General features: G+C 59.6%; 1 long non-coding RNA gene across 1 annotated transcript in view; it reads right to left on the bottom strand.

The window, feature by feature from the left end:
- Positions 1 to 9,935: 9,935 nt before the first annotated feature.
- Positions 9,936 to 13,864, bottom strand: part of LOC133245779 (uncharacterized) — a 14,163-nt gene continuing 10,234 nt past the window's right edge. Inside the window, exon 2 of the long non-coding RNA XR_009735763.1 lies at positions 9,936 to 10,996. This is a non-coding gene — a long non-coding RNA (uncharacterized LOC133245779). The remainder of the gene's footprint in view (positions 10,997 to 13,864) is intronic.

Below are 13,864 nucleotides of genomic sequence, written 5' to 3'. Positions count from 1 at the left end.
TGGGTGGTTCCACATTCCGTAGGACCCCGACTTCCCGGTCCCCTCTTGATAAGAACCCGATGCCCGGACACCTCTCCGAACTCCACCCTGTGAATGAAGTCAACACGAAGGGGCAGTTTTTCCGTGTATCGTTCGGAAAAAACCCCAGGTTCCAAATACAGCTCGACAAGCGGCCTCTCACCCCGGGGACACCTCGAGAGGCAAGCGGAGTTCCATGCCTCAACCCAAGAAGAGGCCTGACTCTCCTGTCCCCAGTCTGCAGGGACCCTGCGATCGGAGACTGAAATCAGAGGTACCCTGCGGTTCCTGCCTCAACTGGAGATGAGGCCCTCTTCCAATGCACCAAACCCAGTGGAGTCCCGAGAGGCCCCTGCCACCTCCAGTTTCCCTGGCTTCTCAGAGCCACCATGAGAAGCCCCCTGAGGTCACCTGCACAAGTCGAGGGAACCCAGGGTTTCCTGCCTCAACCCGGGAAAGACCTCGAGAGACCTTCTTCAACGCGTCTCGAGGCCAGATTCCCCTACCATGGCTCGGGAGCAGTGACGCGCTCCCCCTCGCCACTCGCATGGAGACCCGACTTCCCTGGCGCCCCACGAGAGGCTCACTGACCTCGCCGTCGTACCTCGTGAGAAACCGCACACTGGGGCCGCCGCTCGAGAACAACCCCGAGATTCCCCCGTCATCGAGAGATGAGGGCCTTCGTCTCCTGCATGGCCTAGCGACCAATCTCGCGACCTCTCTCCAAACGCCTCAGGAGGCTTGACTCCGTTGAGTCCACCCAGTGAGCTCCAAGAGATACCCGTCGCGATTCGAGAGCAGAGCGGAGTTCTTTGCTTCCACTCGAGATGAGTGCCTGTCTCCCCGGGTGCGTCTGGAATGCAACCCCGAGATCCCTGTCGCCCCTGGAGAGGAACATTGGCTTCTGCACACAAGCCTAGATGAGGTCTATTGGCCCTGCAGTCACTCGAGAGCAATCCCCAGCTTTCCTTCGCAGCTCGAATGGAAGATTGGACTTGCCTGGGCCAACACAAGAGGCAGCCTGAATTCCCCGTCGTAACTCGAGAATCCCGCCGTAACTCGAGAAAAACCACGTGGCTCCCCCGTCATCGCAAGATGAAGCCCTTTCCCGCTACAGCGCCTCAGGAGAAGTCCCACGTTAGGAATTGGAGGTCGAAAGGGCACTTGGCACCCTTGATGCGACCCACAAAGTTCCCCGAAATCCCGGTCTCCCTCGAGAGGAACACTGAGGTTTTCCGGCACCCCTTCCTCTGAGCCCTTTCTCCCCTCCTGATCTGGACAGGAGGGTCGACTCCCCTGCTTTGTCTGGAAGGGGTTCCCGACCTTCCGGTCGCACCTCAGGAGGAGGCCGGTCTCACGAAGACATTCCAGACGTGGCCTCGTGGGTGGTTCCACATTCCGTAGGACCCCGACTTCCCGGTCCCCTCTTGATAAGAACCCGATGCCCGGACACCTCTCCGAACTCCACCCTGTGAATGAAGTCAACACGAAGGGGCAGTTTTTCCGTGTATCGTTCGGAAAAAAAACCCCCAGGTTCCAAATACAGCTCGACAAGCGGCCTCTCTCCCCGGGGACATCTCGAGAGGCAAGCGGAGTTCCATGCCTCAACCCAAGACGAGGCCTGACTCTCCTGTCCCCAGTCTGCAGGGACCCTGCGTTCGGAGTCTGAAATCAGAGGTACCCTGCGGTTCCTGCCTCAACTGGAGATGAGGCCCTCTTCCAATGCACCAAACCCAGTGGAGTCCCGAGAGGCCCCTCCCACCTCCAGTTTCCCTGGCTTCTCAGAGCCACCATGAGAAGCCCCCTGAGGTCACCTGCACAAGTCGAGGGAACCCAGGGTTTCCTGCCTCAACCCGGGAAAGACCTCGAGAGACCTTCTTCAACACGTCTCGAGGCCAGATTCCCCTACCATGGCTCGGGAGCAGTGACGCGCTCCCCCTCGCCACTCGCATGGAGACCCGACTTCCCTGGCGCCCCACGAGAGGCTCACTGACCTCGCCGTCGTACCTCGTGAGAAACCGCACACTGGGGCCGCCGCTCGAGAACAACCCCGAGATTCCCCCGTCATCGAGAGATGAGGGCCTTCGTCTCCCGCATGGCCTAGCGACCAATCTCGAGACCTCTCTCCAAACGCCTCAGGAGGCTTGACTCCCTTGAGTCCACCCAGTGAGCTCCAAGAGATACCCGTCGCGACTCGAGAGCAGAACGGGGTTCTTTGCTTCCACTCGAGATGAATGCCTGTGTCCCCGGGTGCGTCTGGAATGCAACCCCGAGATCCCTGTCGCCCCTGGAGAGGAACATTGGCTTCTGGACGCAAGCCTCGATGAGGTCTATTGGCCCTGCAGTCACTCGAGAGCAATCCCCAGCTTTCCTTCGCAGCTCGAATGGAAGATTGGACTTGCCTGGGCCAACACAAGAGGCAGCCTGAATTCCCCGTCGTAACTCGAGAATCCCGCCGTAACTCGAGAAAAACCACGTGGCTCCCCCGTCATCGCAAGATGAAGCCCTTTCCCGCTACAGCGCCTCAGGAGAAGTCCCACGTTAGGAATTGGAGGTCGAAAGGGCACTTGGCACCCTTGACGCGACCCACAAAGTTCCCCGAAATCCCGGTCTCCCTCGAGAGGAACACTGAGGTTTTCCGGCACCCCTTCCTCTGAGCCCTTTCTACCCTCCTGATCTGGACAGGAGGGTCGACTCCCCTGCTTTGTCTGGAAGGGGTTCCCGACCTTCCGGTCGCACCTCAGGATGAGGCCGGTCTCACGAAGACATTCCAGACGTGGCCTCGTGGGTGGTTCCACATTCCGAAGGACCCCGACTTCCCGGTCCCCTCTTGATAAGAACCCGATGCCGGGACACCTCTCCGAACTCCAGCCTGTGAATGAAGTCAACACGAAGGGGCAGTTTCTCCGTGCATCGTTCGGAAAAAAAACCCCAGGTTCCAAATACAGCTCGACAAGCGGCCTCTCTCCCCGGGGACACCTCGAGAGGCAAGCGGAGTTCCATGCCTCAACCCAAGACGAGGCCTGACTCTCCTGTCCCCAGTCTGCAGGGACCCTGCGATCGGAGTCTGAAATCAGAGGTACCCTGCGGTTCCTGCCTCAACTGGAGATGAGGCCCTCTTCCAATGCACCAAACGCAGTGGAGTCCCGAGAGGCCCCTCCCACCTCCAGTTTCCCTGGCTTCTCAGAGCCACCATGAGAAGCCCCCTGAGGTCACCTGCACAAGTCGAGGGAACCCAGGGTTTCCTGCCTCAACCCGGGAAAGACCTCGAGAGACCTTCTTCAACGCGTCTCGAGGCCAGATTCCCCTACCATGGCTCGGGAGCAATGACGCGCTCCCCCTCGCCACTCGCATGGAGACCCGACTTCCCTGGCGCCCCACGAGAGGCTCACTGACCTCGCCGTCGTACCTCGTGAGAAACCGCACACTGGGGCCGCCGCTCGAGAACAACCCCGAGATTCCCCCGTCATCGCGAGATGAGGGCCTTCGTCTCCCGCATGGCCTAGCGACCAATCTCGCGTCCTCTCTCCAAACGCCACAGGAGGCTTGGCTCCCTTGAGTCCACCCAGTGAGCTCCAAGAGATACCCGTCACGACTCGAGAGCAGAACGGGGTTCTTTGCTTCCACTCGAGATGAATGCCTGTCTCCCCGGGTGCGTCTGGAATGCAACCCCGAGATCCCTGTCGCCCCTGGAGAGGACCATTGGCTTCTGGACGCAAGCCTCGATGAGGTCTATTGGCCCTGCAGTCACTCGAGAGCAATCCCCAGCTTTCCTTCGCAGCTCGAATGGAAGATTGGACTTGCCTGGGCCAACACAAGAGGCAGCCTGAATTCCCCGTCGTAACTCGAGAATCCCGCCGTAACTCGAGAAAAACCACGTGGCTCCCCCGTCATCGCAAGATGAAGCCCTTTCCCGCTACAGCGCCTCAGGAGAAGTCCCACGTTAGGAACTGGAGGTCGAAAGGGCACTTGGCACCCTTGATGCGACCCACAAAGTTCCCCGAAATCCCGGTCTCCCTCGAGAGGAACACTGAGGTTTTCCGGCACCCCTTCCTCTGAGCCCTTTCTCCCCTCCTGATCTGGACAGGAGGGTCGACTCCCCTGCTTTGTCTGGAAGGGGTTCCCGACCTTCCGGTCGCACCTCAGGAGGAGGCCGGTCTCACGAAGACATTCCAGACGTGGCCTCGTGGGTGGTTCCACATTCCGAAGGACCCCGACTTCCCGGTCCCCTCTTGATAAGAACCCGATGCCCGGACACCTCTCCGAACTCCACCCTGTGAATGAAGTCAACACGAAGGGGCAGTTTTTCCGTGTATCGTTCGGAAAAAAAACCCCAGGTTCCAAATACAGCTCGACAAGCGGCCTCTCTCCCCGGGGACACCTCGAGAGGCAAGCGGAGTTCCATGCCTCAACCCAAGACGAGGCCTGACTCTCCTGTCCCCAGTCTGCAGGGACCCTGCGATCGGAGTCTGAAATCAGAGGTACCCTGCGGTTCCTGCCTCAACTGGAGATGAGGCCCTCTTCCAATGCACCAAACCCAGTGGAGTCCCGAGAGGCCCCTCCCACCTCCAGTTTCCCTGGCTTCTCAGAGCCACCATGAGAAGCCCCCTGAGGTCACCTGCACAAGTCGAGGGAACCCAGGGTTTCCTGCCTCAACCCGGGAAAGACCTCGAGAGACCTTCTTCAACACGTCTCGAGGCCCGATTCCCCTACCATGGCTCGGGAGCAATGACGCGCTCCCCCTCGCCACTCGCATGGAGACCCGACTTCCCTGGCGCCCCACGAGAGGCTCACTGACCTCGCCGTCGTACCTCGTGAGAAACCGCACACTGGGGCCGCCGCTCGAGAACAACCCCGAGATTCCCCCGTCATCGAGAGATGAGGGCCTTCGTCTCCTGCATGGCCTAGCGACCAATCCCGCCACCTCTCTCCAAACGCCTCAGGAGGCTTGACTCCCTTGAGTCCACCCAGTGAGCTCCAAGAGATACCCGTCGCGATTCGAGAGCAGAGCGGAGTTCTTTGCTTCCACTCGAGATGAATGCCTGTCTCCCCGGGTGCGTCTGGAATGCAACCCCGAGATCCCTGTCGCCCCTGGAGAGGAACATTGGCTTCTGGACGCAAGCCTCGATGAGGTCTATTGGCCCTGCAGTCACTCGAGAGCAATCCCCAGCTTTCCTTCGCAGCTCGAATGGAAGATTGGACTTGCCTGGGCCAACACAAGAGGCAGCCTGAATTCCCCGTCGTAACTCGAGAATCCCGCCGTAACTCGAGAAAAACCACGTGGCTCCCCCGTCATCGCAAGATGAAGCCCTTTCCCGCTACAGCGCCTCAGGAGAAGTCCCACGTTAGGAATTGGAGGTCGAAAGGGCACTTGGCACCCTTGATGCGACCCACAAAGTTCCCCGAAATCCCGGTCTCCCTCGAGAGGAACACTGAGGTTTTCCGGCACCCCCTCCTCTGAGCCCTTTCTCCCCTCCTGATCTCGACAGGAGGGTCGACTCCCCTGCTTTGTCTGGAAGGGGTTCCCGACCTTCCGGTCGCACCTCAGGAGGAGGCCGGTCTCACGAAGACATTCCAGACGTGGCCTCGTGGGTGGTTCCACATTCCGTAGGACCCCGACTTCCCGGTCCCCTCTTGATAAGAACCCGATGCCCGGACACCTCTCCGAACTCCACCCTGTGAATGAAGTCAACACGAAGGGGCAGTTTTTCCGTGTATCGTTCGGAAAAAACCCCAGGTTCCAAATACAGCTCGACAAGCGGCCTCTCTCCCCGGGGACACCTCGAGAGGCAAGCGGAGTTCCATGCCTCAACCCAAGACGAGGCCTGACTCTCCTGTCCCCAGTCTGCAGGGACCCTGCGATCGGAGTCTGAAATCAGAGGTACCCTGCGGTTCCTGCCTCAACTGGAGATGAGGCCCTCTTCCAATGCACCAAACCCAGTGGAGTCCCGAGAGGCCCCTCCCACCTCCAGTTTCCCTGGCTTCTCAGAGCCACCATGAGAAGCCCCCTGAGGTCACCTGCACAAGTCGAGGGAACCCAGGGTTTCCTGCCTCAACCCGAGAAAGACCTCGAGAGACCTTCTTCAACGCGTCTCGAGGCCAGATTCCCCTACCATGGCTCGGGAGCAGTGACGCGCTCCCCCTCGCCACTCGCATGGAGACCCGACTTCCCTGGCGCCCCACGAGAGGCTCACTGACCTCGCCGTCGTACCTCGTGAGAAACCGCACACTGGGGCCGCCGCTCGAGAACAACCCCGAGATTCCCCCGTCATCGCGAGATGAGGGCCTTCGTCTCCTGCATGGCCTAGCGACCAATCTCGCTACCTCTCTCCAAACGCCTCAGGAGGCTTGACTCCCTTGAGTCCACCCAGTGAGCTCCAAGAGATACCCGTCGCGATTCGAGAGCAGAGCGGGGTTCTTTGCTTCCACTCGAGATGAATGCCTGTCTCCCCGGGTGCGTCTGGAATGCAACCCCGAGATCCCTGTCGCCCCTGGAGAGGAACATTGGCTTCTGGACGCAAGCCTCGATGAGGTCTATTGGCCCTGCAGTCACTCGAGAGCAATCCCCAGCTTTCCTTCGCAGCTCGAATGGAAGATTGGACTTGCCTGGGCCAACACAAGAGGCAGCCTGAATTCCCCGTCGTAACTCGAGAATCCCGCCGTAACTCGAGAAAAACCACGTGGCTCCCCCGTCATCGCAAGATGAAGCCCTTTCCCGCTACAGCGCCTCAGGAGAAGTCCCACGTTAGGAATTGGAGGTCGAAAGGGCACTTGGCACCCTTGATGCGACCCACAAAGTTCCCCGAAATCCCGGTCTCCCTCGAGAGGAACACTGAGGTTTTCCGGCACCCCCTCCTCTGAGCCCTTTCTCCCCTCCTGATCTGGACAGGAGGGTCGACTCCCCTGCTTTGTCTGGAAGGGGTTCCCGACCTTCCGGTCGCACCTCAGGAGGAGGCCGGTCTCACGAAGACATTCCAGACGTGGCCTCGTGGGTGGTTCCACATTCCGTAGGACCCCGACTTCCCGGTCCCCTCTTGATAAGAACCCGATGCCCGGACACCTCTCCGAACTCCACCCTGTGAATGAAGTCAACACGAAGGGGCAGTTTTTCCGTGTATCGTTCGGAAAAAAAACCCCAGGTTCCAAATACAGCTCGACAAGCGGCCTCTCTCCCCGGGGACATCTCGAGAGGCAAGCGGAGTTCCATGCCTCAACCCAAGACGAGGCCTGACTCTCCTGTCCCCAGTCTGCAGGGACCCTGCGATCGGAGTCTGAAATCAGAGGTACCCTGCGGTTCCTGCCTCAACTGGAGATGAGGCCCTCTTCCAATGCACCAAACCCAGTGGAGTCCCGAGAGGCCCCTCCCACCTCCAGTTTCCCTGGCTTCTCAGAGCCACCATGAGAAGCCCCCTGAGGTCACCTGCACAAGTCGAGGGAACCCAGGGTTTCCTGCCTCAACCCGGGAAAGACCTCGAGAGACCTTCTTCAACACGTCTCGAGGCCAGATTCCCCTACCATGGCTCGGGAGCAGTGACGCGCTCCCCCTCGCCACTCGCATGGAGACCCGACTTCCCTGGCGCCCCACGAGAGGCTCACTGACCTCGCCGTCGTACCTCGTGAGAAACCGCACACTGGGGCCGCCGCTCGAGAACAACCCCGAGATTCCCCCGTCATCGAGAGATGAGGGCCTTCGTCTTCCGCATGGCCTAGAGACCAATCTCGCGACCTCTCTCCAAACGCCTCAGGAGGCTTGACTCCCTTGAGTCCACCCAGTGAGCTCCAAGAGATACCCGTCGCGATTCGAGAGCAGAGCGGGGTTCTTTGCTTCCACTCGAGATGAATGCCTGTCTCCCCGGGTGCGTCTGGAATGCAACCCCGAGATCCCTGTCGCCCCTGGAGAGGAACATTGGCTTCTGGACGCAAGCCTCGATGAGGTCTATTGGCCCTGCAGTCACTCGAGAGCAATCCCCAGCTTTCCTTCGCAGCTCGAATGGAAGATTGGACTTGCCTGGGCCAACACAAGAGGCAGCCTGAATTCCCCGTCGTAACTCGAGAATCCCGCCGTAACTCGAGAAAAACCACGTGGCTCCCCCGTCATCGCAAGATGAAGCCCTTTCCCGCTACAGCGCCTCAGGAGAAGTCCCACGTTAGGAATTGGAGGTCGAAAGGGCACTTGGCACCCTTGATGCGACCCACAAAGTTCCCCGAAATCCCGGTCTCCCTCGAGAGGAACACTGAGGTTTTCCGGCACCCCTTCCTCTGAGCCCTTTCTACCCTCCTGATCTCGACAGGAGGGTCGACTCCCCTGCTTTGTCTGGAAGGGGTTCCCGACCTTCCGGTCGCACCTCAGGATGAGGCCGGTCTCACGAAGACATTCCAGACGTGGCCTCGTGGGTGGTTCCACATTCCGTAGGACCCCGACTTCCCGGTCCCCTCTTGATAAGAACCCGATGCCCGGACACCTCTCCGAACTCCACCCTGTGAATGAAGTCAACACGAAGGGGCAGTGATTCGCCCGTGCATCGTCCGGAAAAACCCCAGGTTCCAAATACAGCTCGACAAGCGGCCTCTCTCCCCGGGGACATCTCGAGAGGCAAGCGGAGTTCCATGCCTCAACCCAAGACGAGGCCTGACTCTCCTGTCCCCAGTCTGCAGGGACCCTGCGATCGGAGTCTGAAATCAGAGGTACCCTGCGGTTCCTGCCTCAACTGGAGATGAGGCCCTCTTCCAATGCACCAAACCCAGTGGAGTCCCGAGAGGCCCCTGCCAACTCCAGTTTCCCTGACTTCTCAGAGCCACCATGAGAAGCCCCCTGAGGTCACCTGCACAAGTCGAGGGAACCCAGGGTTTCCTGCCTCAACCCGGGAAAGACCTCGAGAGACCTTCTTCAACGCGTCTCGAGGCCAGATTCCCCTACCATGACTCGAGAGATATGACGCGCTCCCCCTCGCCACTAGCATGGAGACCCGACTTCCCTGGTGCCCCACGAGAGGCTCACTGACCTCGCCGTCTTACCTCGTGAGAAACCGCACACTGGGGCCGCCGCTCGAGAAAAACCCCGAGATTCCCCCGTCATCGCGAGATGAGGGCCTTCGTTTCCCCCATGGCCTAGAACGCAATCCCGATTCCTCTCTCCAAACGCCTCAGGAGGCTTGACTCCCTTGAGTCCACCCAGTGGGCTCCAAGAGATACCCGTCGCGACTCGAGAGCAGAACGGGGTTCTTTGCTTCCACTCGAGATGAGTGCCTGTCTCCCCGGGTGCGTCTGGAATGCAACCCCGAGATCCCTGTTGACCCTGGAGAGGAACATTGACTTCTGGACACAAGTCTAGATGAGGTCTATTTGCCCTGCAGTCACTCGAGCGCAATCCCAAGCTTTCCTTCGCAGCTCGAATGGAAGATTGGACTTCCCTGGGCCAACACAAGAGGCAGCCTGAATTCCCCGTCGTAACTCGAGAATCCCGCCGTAACTCGAGAAAAACCACGTGGCTCCCCCGTCATCGCAAGATGAAGCCCTTTCCCGCTACAGCGCCTCAGGAGAAGTCCCACGTTAGGAATTGGAGGTCGAAAGGGCACTTGGCACCCTTGATGCGACCCACAAAGTTCCCCGAAATCCCGGTCTCCCTCGAGAGGAACACTGAGGTTTTCCGGCACCACTTCCTCTGAGCCCCTTCTACCATCCTGATCTCGACAGGAGGGTCGACTCCCCTGCTTTGTCTGGAAGGGGTTCCCGACCTTCCGGTCGCACCTCAGGATGAGGCTGGTCTCACGAAGACATTCTAGACGTGGCCTCGTGGGTGCTTCCGCATTGCGAAGCACCCCGATTTCCCGGACCCCTCTTGATAAGAACCCGATGCCCGGACACCTCTCCGAACTCCACCCTGTGAATGAAGTCAACACTAAGGGGCAGTGACTCGCCCGTGCATCGTTCGGAAAAAAACCCCAGGTTCCAAATACAGCTCGACAAGCGGCCTCTCTCCCCGGGGCCACCTCGAGAGGCAAGCGGAGTTCCATGCCTCAACCCAAGACGAGGCCTGACTCTTCTGTCCCCAGTCTGCAGGGACCCTGCGATCGGAGTCTGAAATCAGAGGAACCCTGAGGTTCCTGCCTCAACTGGAGATGAGGCCCTCTTCCAATGCACCAAACCCAGTGGAGTCCCGAGAGGCCCCTCCCACCTCCAGTTTCCCTGGCTTCTCAGAGCCACCATGAGAAGCCCCCTGAGGTCACCTGCACAAGTCGAGGGAAGCCAGGGTTTCCTGCCTCAACCCGAGAAAGACCTCGAGAGACCTTCTTCAACACGTCTCGAGGCCCGATTCCCCTACCATGGCTCGGGAGCAGTGACGCGCTCCCCCTCGCCACTCGCATGGAGACCCGACTTCCCTGGCGCCCCACGAGAGGCTCACTGACCTCGCCGTCGTACCTCGTGAGAAACCGCACACTGGGGCCGCCGCTCGAGAACAACCCCGAGATTCCCCCGTCATCGAGAGATGAGGGCCTTCGTCTCCTGCATGGCCGAGAGGCCAATCCCGCGACCTCTCTCCAAACGCCTCAGGAGGCTTGACTCCCTTGAGTCCACCCAGTGAGCTCCAAGACATACCCGTCGCGATTCGAGAGCAGAGCGGGGTTCTTTGCTTCCACTCGAGATGAATGCCTGTCTCCCCGTGTGCGTCTGGAATGCAACCCCGAGATCCCGGTCGCCCCTGGAGAGGAACATTGGCTTCTGGACACAAGCCTAGATGAGGTCTATTGGCCCTGCAGTCACTCGAGAGCAATCCCCAGCTTTCCTTCGCAACTCGAATGGAAGATTGGACTTGCCTGGGCCAACACAAGAGGCAGCCTGAATTCCCCGTCGTAACTCGAGAATCCCGCCGTAACTCGAGAAAAACCACCTGGCTCCCCCGTCATCGCAAGATGAAGCCCTTTCCCGCTACAGCGCCTCAGGAGAAGTCCCACGTTAGGAATTGGAGGTCGAAACGGTACTTGGCACCCTTGATGCGACCCACAAAGTTCCCCGAAATCCCGGTCTCCCTCGAGAGGAACACTGAGGTTTTCCGGCACCACTTCCTCTGAGCCCCTTCTACCCTCCTGATCTCGACAGGAGGGTCGACTCCCCTGCTTTGTCTGTAAGGGGTTCCCGACCTTCCGGTCGCACCTCAGGATGAGGCCGGTCTCACGAAGACATTCCAGACGTGGCCTCGTGGGTGCTTCCACATTCCGTAGGACCCCGACTTCCCGGTCCCCTCTTGATAAGAACCCGATGCCCGGACACCTCTCCGAACTCCACCCTGTGAATGAAGTCAACACGAAGGGGCAGTGACTCGCCCGTGCATCGTTCGGAAAAAACCCCAGGTTCCAAATACAGCTCGACAAGCGGCCTCTCTCCCCGTGGACATCTCGAGAGGCAAGCGGAGTTCCATGCCTCAACCCAAGACGAGGCCTGACTCTCCTGTCCCCAGTCTGCAGGGACCCTGCGATCGGAGTCTGAAATCAGAGGTACCCTGCGGTTCCTGCCTCAACTGGAGATGAGGCCCTCTTCCAATGCACAAAACCCAGTGGAGTCCCGAGAGGCCCCTCCCACCTCCAGTTTCCCTGGCTTCTCAGAGCCACCATGAGAAGCCCCCTGAGGTCACCTGCACAAGTCGAAGGAACCCATGCTTCCCTGCCTCAACCCGAGAAAGACCTCGAGAGACCTTCTTCAACGCGTCTCGAGGCCAGATTCCCCTACCATGACTCGAGAGCAGTGACGCGCTCCCCCTCGCCACTGGCATGGAGACCCGACTTCGCTGGCGCCCCACGAGAGGCTCACTGACCTCGGCGTCGTACCTCGTGAGAAACCGCACACTGGGGCCGCCGCTCGAGAAAAACCCGGAGACTCGCCCGTAATCGCGAGATGAGGGCCTTCGTTTCCCCCATGTCCTAGAGCGCAATCCCGATTCCTCTCTCCAAACGCCTCAGGAGGCGTGGCTCCCTTTAGGCCACCCAGTGGGCTCCAAGAGATACCCGTCACGACTCCAGAGGAGAACGGAGGTCTTTGCTTCCACTCGAGAGGCCTGTCTCCCCGGGTGCGTCTGGAATGCAACCCCGAGATCCCGGTCGCCCCTGGAGAGGAACATTGGCTTCTGGACACAAGCCTAGATGAGGTCTATTGGCCCTGCAGTCACTCGAGAGCAATCCCCAGCTTTCCTTCGCAGCTCGAATGGAAGATTGGACTTGCCTGGGCCAACACAAGAGGCAGCCTGAATTCCCCGTCGTAACTCGAGAATCCCGCCGTAACTCGAGAAAAACCACGTGGTTCCCCCGTCATCGCAAGATGAAGCCCTTTCCCGCTACAGCGTCTCAGGAGAAGTCCCACGTTAGGAATTGGAGGTCGAAACGGCACTTGGCACCCTTGATGCGACCCACAAAGTTCCCCGAAATCCCGGTCTCCCTCGAGAGGAACACCGAGGTTTTCCGGCACCCCTTCCTCTGAGCCCTTTCTACCCTCCTGATCTCGACAGGAGGGTCGACTCCCCTGCTTTGTCTGGAAGGGGTTCCCGACCTTCCGGTCGCACCTCAGGATGAGGCCGGTCTCACGAAGACATTCCAGACGTGGCCTCGTGGGTGCTTCCACATTCCGTAGGACCCCGACTTCCCGGTCCCCTCTTGATAAGAACCCGATGCCCGGACACCTCTCCGAACTCCACCCTGTGAATGAAGTCAACACGAAGGGGCAGTGATTCGCCCGTGCATCGTCCGGAAAAAACCCCAGGTTCCAAATACAGCTCGACAAGCGGCCTCTCTCTCCGGGGACACCTCGAGAGGCAAGCGGAGTTCCATGCCTCAACCCAAGACGAGGCCTGACTCTCCTGTCCCCAGTCTGCAGGGACCCTGCGATCGGAGTCTGAAATCAGAGGTACCCTGCGGTTCCTGCCTCACCTGGAGATGAGGCCCTCTTCCAATGCACCAAACCCAGTGGAGTCCCGAGAGGCCCCTCCCACCTCCAGTTTCCCTGGCTTCTCAGAGCCACCATGAGAAGCCCCCTGAGGTCACCTGCACAAGTCGAGGGAACCCAGGGTTTCCTGCCTAAACCCGAGAAAGACCTCGAGAGACCTTCTTCAACGCGTCTCGAGGCCAGATTCCCCTACCATGGCTCGGGAGCAATGACGCGCTCCCCTCGCCACTCGCATGGAGACCCGACTTCCCTGGCCCCCCACGAGAGGCTCACTGACCTCGTCGTCGTACCTCGTGAGAAACCGCACACTGGGGGCGCCGCTCGAGAACAACCCCGAGACTCCCCCGTCATCGCTAGATGAGGGCCTTCGTTTCCCCCATGGCCTAGAACGCAATCCCGATTCCTCTCTCCAAACGCCTCAGGAGGCGTGACTCCCTTTAGGCCACTCAGTGGGCTCCAAGAAATACCCGTCGCGACTCGAGAGGAGAGTGGAGTACTTTGCTTCCACTCGCGACGAGGCCTGACTCCCAGGTTGAGTCTGGAATGCAACCCCGAGATCTGTGTCGCCCCTGGAGAGGAACATTGGCTTCTGGACACAAGCCTAGATGAGGTCTATTGGCCCTGCAGTCACTCGAGAGCACTCCCCAGCTTTCCTTCGCAGCTCGAATGGAAGATTGGACTTCCTGGGCCAACACAAGAGGCATCCTGAATTCCCCGTCGTAACTCGAGCATCGCGCGGCAACTCGAGAATCCCGCCGCAACTCGAGAAAAACCCCGTGGTTCCCCCGTCATCGCAAGATGAAGCCCTTTCCCGCTACAGCGTCTCAGGAGAAGACCCACGTTAAGAATTGGAGGTCCAAACGGTACTTGGCACACTTGATGCGGCCCACAAAGTTCCCCGACATACCGGTCTCCA

Source organism: Bos javanicus, chromosome 4 (genome assembly GCF_032452875.1).
Source record: "Bos javanicus breed banteng chromosome 4, ARS-OSU_banteng_1.0, whole genome shotgun sequence".
Classification (NCBI taxonomy): Eukaryota; Metazoa; Chordata; class Mammalia; order Artiodactyla; family Bovidae; genus Bos; species Bos javanicus.
This window is presented reverse-complemented; position numbering and strand designations above follow the sequence as displayed.